Below are 9074 nucleotides of genomic sequence, written 5' to 3' on the forward strand. Positions count from 1 at the left end.
ATCCCATGCCTAGAGCTGCAGAGCTAGGAGGAAAATTCCATTTATTCCTGGAGCTCTCTCTTTATAGGAAGAGCATAATTGCCCGGGAAGAAGGTGCTGGCCTAGAACTCGGTTAAGCCTCTCCCAGCTCTTTGGACCTTAGGGTACCACCCTCTCCTGTGGTCAGTTTGTGTGAGTGCAAGATAAAGGCCTCAAAGGAAATAAACACAAAATAAACCACCCCTTTAACAGCCCTGCCTCTCCTCCTCTGTGGTTTTGGTCCACTAGGACCATCAGCTCAGAGGTCTGTCCTATTGACAAGGAACCTGGAGGCTCTTTCAGAAATGGTCTCCTTGAAATGCAAATACAGTTTCAGAAGGTAAGTGTGGAGGTGACCTATCCAGCTGTTTTATGACCTGACTGGCGCTGAGCTGGAGAGCTGGGGAGTAAGGCAAGCAATGCCGCAGTGGCCACCCCGCCCCCAGAGGCCTTCCTGGCTACTCTTCCCAGTGTTCAGCCCACTGGCCTCCAGCCAGGCCAGCACCTGGCAGGTAAATGAAGGCAGGGTGAGTCACAGGTTCCTGGAAAACTGTGGTCTAAACAAAGTCCCAGAGGGCAGTCTTTCCAGCTGGCTTCTCCAGGAGCCTTGTCCAGAGTGGGCTGTGCAGGCACAGAAACTGCCACTGGAAGAGAGGTGGGGACCTACAGACTCACCCTGGGTATGGGACGTGGTTTCTGATTGTGCCTCCTCTCAGTTCAGCTCAGTTCTGTGTTTCCAGGGAGCCAGAACTGGGCTCAGGAGATCACGGCCCAGGAACTATTTCTAACTTAATGCATCTCAAACCATAATGCACACAAAAGTCAGCTGAGATCTTGCTAACATAGAGGTTCTGATTCAGCAAGTCTGGCATGAAGTCAAGCCTCTGCATTGATAACAAGTTCCTAGTGATGCTGATGATTCTGGCCCCTGGCCCACACCTTAAGTAGCAAGGAGGCTCTAACCTGGTCTATTGCACTTCTAGGGTGAGCTTTGGTTTAAAGAGGAGACACCCCAGCAGGAGCTGGCAGATACATAAGGAAAGCAATACCAAGTAATGAAAATGTGAGAGCTTGGGAGTCAGGCAAACAGTCACTTCACCTGTCTGAGCCTCAGTTTCCTCAGCTATAAAATGAAAATAACTACTTCATTGGAGTTTCTGAGGAATCAAATGTCCTAAAACTCATATAGTCTGAGTTACTATGTTTGCCCAATCAGAATATCAGAGATCAGTACATTTGCCTACAGAAGTATGTTCAACCAAGATGGAGTAATGGTTTTAGGGACCATTGGACATCACGTAATGACCGACAGTGATCCTGAGACACAAGACATAAACAAGATAAGACCTATAACTGCCTTAGTTTGCTGCTTTCAGAAAGTGCCCAGACATGGTACAGGAAAAGTACCTGTGGTCATAGAAGAACCCCCCAAATAGAGAGCCAGCAGAGTGTCTACTCCCACCAGCCAGACAAGAAAACCTCATGCACAGTGAATATTCAGAGAGGCCTTGCCTAGGTGGTGGAGAATAATTTATCCCACAGCACTGCTCTGGTCCTTCCTACAAAATTTTAAAAGCAAGACAAAAAAGAATCAAATTCTAATTTAACTGCATTCCAGAAAAAAAGCTCAAAAATGCAAAAATATCCAGCACCCAATTAAGTAAAATCACAGTATCTGGCATCCAATCAAAGATTACTAGACATGCAACAAAGCAGAAAAATGACTATAGTGAGGAAAAATATCAATTGAAATCAATCCAGAACTGACACAGATGGTAGAACGAGCACACAAGGACGCTGAAACAATTATTATAACTGTATTGCACATGTTCAAAAGTTACATAGAAACATGGAAGATATTTTTTAAAAGATCAAAATCAAACTTCCAGAGATAAACACTACACTATCTCAGCTAAAAAGCAATACTGGATGGGATTTACAGAAGATTAGACATTGCAAAAGAAAAAATTAGTGAACTTGAAGACATAGCAATAGAAATTATCCAGAATGAAACAGAGGGGGAAAATGTTTTGTTTTGTTTTGTTTATAATTAAAAGAGTACCAGTAAGCTCTGGGACAACTTCCAGCTGCCTAATATATGTGTAATTGGAGCCCCAGAAGGAAGTGGTTCAGATGATGACCCAGGTCTGAAAACATCCTCCAGCTAATTTCTGTGGCTCCTCCCAGCCACGTGAATACCTTGAAATATGCATGGGGCAGCCACCTTTTGAGACAGGTAATGTTAATAAACCCATTTCACAGATTAGGAAACTGGCCCACACTGAGACCAGCTAGTTCATAGCTCATTTCATTTGGCCTTAATTCCACCCAGAACCCACACGGTCTCAAATCTGTGCTTCACACCTGTGCATCTCAAACTAATCTACATGGGCAAACTTTTTCTGTAAAGAACCTGGTAGTAAATATCTTAGGCTCTGCTGTCCACACAGCCTCTGTTGCAGAGACTTAACTCTGCCATGGCCACACAAAAGCAGCCTGAACAAGCATGGCTGTGTTCTGATAAAACTTAATTTGTAGACATGAAATTGAATTGCATATGTTTCATGTCACAAAATATTTTTCTTCTTTAGATTTTTTCCAACATTAAAAAAAAAAAAAGGCATTCTTAGCTCAGAGGCCATATGAAAACAGGCTCAGGTTCAATATAGCCCACAGGCCATAGTCTGCTGATCTCTGCACTACTCCATCCACATATCAGGCAAGCATCTCTCCCGTAGCAACGAGCTGGGGGCATGTGGGTCCCAGGGGCAGTTTTGGTCTTGGACTCGTCACTTTACTCCCCCCACCTCCCCTCCACCCATGCTCCTCTTTGATTGTCCCCGGGCCTGCGCAGCTGAGCTCTTTGATTCCCTGATTTGCACTCACCTCTTGGACCTGAGTAGAGTCAACACTATTCAGCCCACCACCCCTGCCTTCACGAGCCTCGCCTAGGACCCCACTGACCACTGCACTTTCCAGAAACCAGGCACTTCATTGGCCTGCCACTTGGCAAGGTAGGGACACATGTTTATTTTCAAAGAAAATCACATCTTCCCCGCCAGTTGGCAATCCCTCAGGTGGGAAGGCAGCTCTGGGGAAGCCTGTTGCCAGAATTGAAGGAGGCAGAAGTCACACTGGAAGTCACACCGGTTCAGTGCTTTTCACAAACAGCCCCTTCTGCCTTTTGCCCTGAAGTTCTCTTCGTGACCCAGAACTCTTTCTCAGTGGATTATTGTAGCTACCAGCCAGTTCTGTAATCTCTATCCCCTGGGGTCAAGTTCAAAGAGAATTCTGACGTGATTAAATAAACATATGCGAGTAGTAGATTTGTGCGCTACTGTGCAATTCTCTGCGGTGTTGGCACTGGGGGCAGGAAATTATCACAGCTCCTGTGTGCTCGGTTTATTTCCCAAGACGTTAACTCCTCAGTCCCCACTGAGCATGAAAGCACTTCTTGGGACATTTGAAATTCAAAGCGAACCACACTCAGGGCTCTGTCAGTTGAAGAGGAGGAGGGGGCGATCGGCAGGAAAGGACCGGGAGGGCGACCGGTGAATCTCGGCCGCTCTGAATGTGGCTGGAGGGGAGGAGCGGGAGCGGGTCGGGGGCATTTCCGTGCATCGCGACTGAGGATAATGTCAGCGGTGCCCGGAGCAGTGGGCCGGGGTGGCCCGCCGGGGCTAAGGGCAGCGGAGGGGACGGGGGGAGGGGACAGGGGAGAGGACAGGGGGAGAGGACGGGGGAGAGGACAGCAGGGAGAGGACAGCGGGGAGGGGACAGGAGGAGAGGACAGGGGAGAGGACAGCGGGGAGGGGACAGGAGGAGAGGACAGGGGGGAGGGGACGGGGGAGAGAACAGGGGGAGAGGACGGGGAGAGGACAGCGGGGAGGGGACAGGAGGAGAGGACAGGGGAGAGGACAGCGGGGAGGGGACAGGAGGAGAGGACAGGGGGAGAGGACAGCGGGGAGGGGACAGGGGGAGAGGACAGGGGGAGAGGACAGCGGGGAGGGGACAGGGGGAGAGGCCAGGGGGAGAGGACAGGGGGAGGGGACAGCAGGGAGAGGACAGGGGGAGGGGACAGGAGGAGAGGACAGGGGGAGAGGACAGCGGCTCTCTTCCAACAAAGGACGGCGCAGGCTGCTGGTGGCCGGGCAGTTGGGGGCCAACTACGTGCCCCGCAGCCCTGGCCGCAGAGATGCCCTGGCCCTGATTTGCCACCAGCAGCAAACGACGTTTGTGATTGACTAAGTCTATCCTTCTGTGACGCGTGGCCTGGGAGAAAGGAGACACAAAAGTCAGGGAGAAGCAATCTATAAAAACTCTGTCATTGAATCAGAATAGAAAGCATCAGTAAGTATTCATAATGTATTTTTTACCTTGACAAAAGGAAAGAACTAGCCTCGGCCGGTGTTACTCAATGGTTAGAGCATCGCCCCACTCCCCAAAGGGTCATGGGTTCGATCCCCAGCCCAGACTGGGGCATGTGCAGGAGGCAACCAATCGATGCGTCTCTCTCATGTTGATGTTTCCCTGTCTCTCTCTCTCTGTCTCCCTCCCTCCTCTGCACTCTCCCTAAAAATTAAAAATAAAAATTTTTTAAAGGAAAAAAATCCTCCAGGGAGGGAGGGAGGGAGGGAGGGAGGGAGGGAGGGAGGAAGGAAGGAAGGAAGAAAAGAAGAAAAGAAGAAAAGAAGAAAAGAAGAAAAGAAGAAAAGAAGAAAAGAAGAAAAGAAAGTTCTTTTTCACTGAAAAGGCCTAGAAACAATCACCAACCCAAGAGGAATAAATATCCCTCACACCCAGACAGTGTTTTTCAAATGTTATTTCCTACTGAAAGGAGCCAGGGCTACTTGGAGAAATGATTGGTTCCAAGACTAGCACAGGAAATTTATGAGACCAGCCAGGATACTGGCAGAGACTCAGGGTCACGACAAAGGACTCAGGGAACAGCGGGGAAGAGGCTCCCATTGGCCAAGGTTGGGGAAATCTGAGCGTCAAGAGGGTAACAGCTATGCTGGGTGGAAACACACCAAGTATATCCAAATCCAGGAGGTGTATAATGGTACTGAAACTAAGTGGTTACCACTGGAGGAGGCTAGAGAACCCACTCATTATTTTTAAAACTGATAAAATTAAAGCAATCAAGCATTTAACCTGTCCTTCCTAAAATGACTGTGCTGCTGAAGAACCAGAGCTGACACAGGGAAGTTTCTCATTATAGCTAATAAAGAGCAATGATAGGATTAGGATGTCACCATTTCACAATCCCTAATAAATTAATGGGCCTAAGCACTGATCCTCAATGGCTGCTTATATCACAAAGAGATATAGCAATAGAGGAGACAGAAAAGAGCTAGAGCTAGAGGTAGAAGGGGGGGGGGGGGGACAGCCACTATGTGTCTTCCAGCAGAAGGACACACCACCACCTATGAGGTAGTATTGACCCCCTCCAAAAAATGAGCTTGAATATGATCAAGCTTCTAGATTCAACTACCAATCTATAGGAAATACAGCAGAAGAGCATGTTAAAGGTCACCAAGGGGACACAACCAATAGAACCCCGACTGGGGAAGCCCAGAGGGCAAACAGCCTGGTTTCTTGCATAATTAAACCGCAAGAGGGAAAAAAGGAGATGGAAGGAAAATTATAGAATAAAAGAAACTTAAGAGACAAGTCAACCAATCACACCGTACGGACTTTTAGTGGTTCCTGATTCAAATAAACTATTTAAAAACTATGACATCAATGAGACAACTGGAAATGTGAAACACTGACTTGATGATATTAAGAAATCATTATTCATTTCTTTTAGGGGTGATAATTCGACTACGGATGTGTTGTTTACAAGGAGAGCTCTTATCTGAAGCATTCTTATCTCAGATGCATACTGAAATACTTAAGAGTTCAGAGTTGAGCTCTGAATAGCGTTGGCCACTGGAAGGCATCAGGGCCTGGGCTTCAGGGGGAGTGATGGTGCCTGGCGGATCCTGGGGTGCCCGGGAGATGCCTGGGCAAAGATGGTAGGTGCCTCGCAGAATCTGGGAAGCCCATGGCGCCACCTGGTGGAAGAAGGCTTTACCCTTATGTTTTCATTTACTTTGTGGGAACTTCCTAAATTGCTTGGGTGGCATCTTAAGGGTGCTAGAGATCCTGTATGTGCAGCCGGGATACAACCAGGTTAATTGGGATTATTGTTGGTAACATGACTCTTCTACACGCTCAGGCTGGTAAGGTCTACAGAAAATCAGGGGGCTTACTACTTACAAAAAGGTAATTTCTTGCACAAACCTGGAAGGGCTTTTGCTAGATTAAAGTTTCTTGGCATTTTCCCATGGAAAGAGGGAACTCTAGTATACTTGGGTTTAAATACGTAGCCCCTTCCTTTGCCTTAGCAAATTTTCCCCAAATCAGTAGTGCTCAAACTTTGGGAAGCATCAGACTCACTTGTTAAAAATACAGGTTCTAGGGCTACCCACCACCCCAGACTTTTGTGGGTGAGTCCAGGAGAAGCAGGGCACTTGACAAATGCTTAGACTTCCAGAAAAGGTTGTTCTCTGTCTCAAAAGAAGGAAAGAAAAGAGGGACCTCTCCCTCCCCCCTTCCCATTAGTTCCAACTCAGGACATCCAAGGCCACTATGCATCTCCCCTGTGAGGCAGATGCTCACTCCATGTCTTGATGGTGCTGGAGCCTCACAGAGTGGGCCTAGATGACAGGCCCGTGGCCAAGGCCAGCTGATGGTCATGGCTCTTTCCCACTGTCTTCACCAGCTGATTCCAGGATTTCCAAACTACCCAACTGCTTGATCTTCCTGTGGATCCTAGAGGAGAGGGGAGGGGGCCTCCTGACAGAAAGGTGACTTGAGATGGGGGTGACTGATCATTGAGTATGGACCAGTCCCCTTCTGTGTGCCTCAGACCTTGTGCAGGAAACACCAACGCTAGAGGAGTCCTGGCCCCCATCCCAAAGGGACTCCCAGTCTAACCAGCTCCACTCTGTCCTCTGCTACATCAACCTCCACTTCATCTTCACCTGGCCCTGCCCTGGACCAGGCCTTCCGATCTCCCCCAGACCATCCCAATAATCTCCACTCCACCAAGACCTCCACTAAAGCCCAGGCCCTGAGGTCTCCCAGTGGCCAACACTATTCAGGGTTCAACTACGGAGCCATTGTAAGTATTTCAGTATGCATCTGAGAAAAAGATGCATCGGATAAGAGCTCTCCTTGTAAAAAAATATCCATAGGAGAATTATCACCCCTAAAAGACACTCAAATCATTAGTCATTGGAGAAATGCAAATCAAAACCACAATGAAATACCACTTCACACCCACTGGGATAGCTATAATCAGAAAGACAGATAATAAGTGTTGGCGGTGCCCTGGCTAGTGTGGCTCAGTTGGTCGGGCGTGGTCCTGTGTACTGAATGGATGCCAGTTCGATTCCCAGTCAGGGCACATGCCCGGGTTGTGGTCTCGATCCCCAGTAGGGGGCGTGCAGGAGGCAGTAGACCAATATTTCACTCTCATATCGATGTTTCTCTCTCTCTCTCTGGAACTAGGGAACAAAGACTAAAGAGTTAAGCCATGAAAGACAGGCAGAGAGGACATGAGGGAGACCTGCAGTCAGAGGAGCCCTTGAGCTGGTAAGTGGGTAGAAATCAGGAGGAAGCAGCAATGATATAAAAGCCAAGAAGGACAGTCAGAAGAGAGCAGAAAGAGTGGGCAGCACAGAAGCTGTTATCCTTCCTTCCCAGTGGCCCCAGCAGCTCCAAGAGCTGTACTCAAAGTCCTGTTCTTGGATTCCTATGGGTCCCTGTGGTATCTTTACACTAACCACCTGCCCTTCAGCGGAGCTCATTTAAATGAGGTCTTCTTTGCACTGAAAAAAACCTGATGACAACACCCAGCAAGCATCTGTCAACCCAGGTTGGGGAGAGCAGCTGCCCCTGGCTTCATGGCCTCAGGGATGGGTTCTTTGGTGAGCATCCTTATGAAGAAAACAGCAAATCTCAAAAGGCCTTTTCAGGAGCCCAGCCAAGAGGGCCCTGGGCCATCTGCCTGAGAGTGTGTAAGTAGAACTCCCAGACTCATTTTAGATACTGGCTTCAGAAGCCCTTAGACCTGCCCAGCAAAGAAAACTTCCTGCTCGCATGACAATACGTGAGGTGCAGGTTTTTCCACAGCACTAACCAGTTGCCATTTTGGTGCCTTTCTTTACTTCCCTTTGTCTTCTGACTTATGTGATATGATTTAGCCTCTGCAATCCCCTCAAGTAGCCCAATTTATATAGGATAAAAATCGATGTGGAATAATGAAGGTCGTCAGACCAGGTATCTTATGTGGGGTGACCTTGAACTTATCGGCATTCTTCAAAGTAAGGAAAAGACACTTCACATCTCACTTTTAATGAGGAAAAAATTGTCATTGGAAATATTTACCTTTCATCTGCTGTGCTGAGAGATGGGGGAGATTTGTCAGCTTTGATCTCTACTTGTTTAATTACTGGGAAATGTGTGCTTGAGCCAGTGAGATCATGAAGTTTCACTCTTGCTGCAAAAGATGGTGGCAGGGGACCCAGCAGCCTGGTCTTTCATGCTCCCAGATCAAAGCTGAGCCAACACCAAGATGGAAGAAGTACCCTGATGAGATGCTCCTGAAGGAGCAGGTTGTGGGGTCCTGGCCAAAGGTCATTGGACCAGCATATCCCGTGGAGTCTCTCTTCCCTCCCACCCAAAGGGCAGGGCAGGGCATAGTCCAGGTTCTGCCTGAGCCAAGTGTCTACCCACATACTGCACGCCAGGCCCCAGCTCAAGGCGATGCAGACACCTGTGCACCCCCGGCCTTGGTCCCGCTCGCTGTCCTCCATGCACTCCTCACACCCGATTCCACCTGTTTCGGACCTTCCAGCCACAACCTCAGGCTGGTCCTTTTCTGAACCTCACCTGCACAGCCCAGGCGGATGGCCATTTGAGATCGCTCAACTGCAGTCAACCCACAGACATGTGAGTGAGCCTGGCCAAGCCCAGAACAGCCCAGTTGAGCCCCACCTAAATGG

The sequence above is a fragment of the Miniopterus schreibersii genome (assembly GCF_964146895.1).
Source record: "Miniopterus schreibersii genome assembly, chromosome: 14".
NCBI classification, from domain to species: domain Eukaryota; kingdom Metazoa; phylum Chordata; class Mammalia; order Chiroptera; family Miniopteridae; genus Miniopterus; species Miniopterus schreibersii.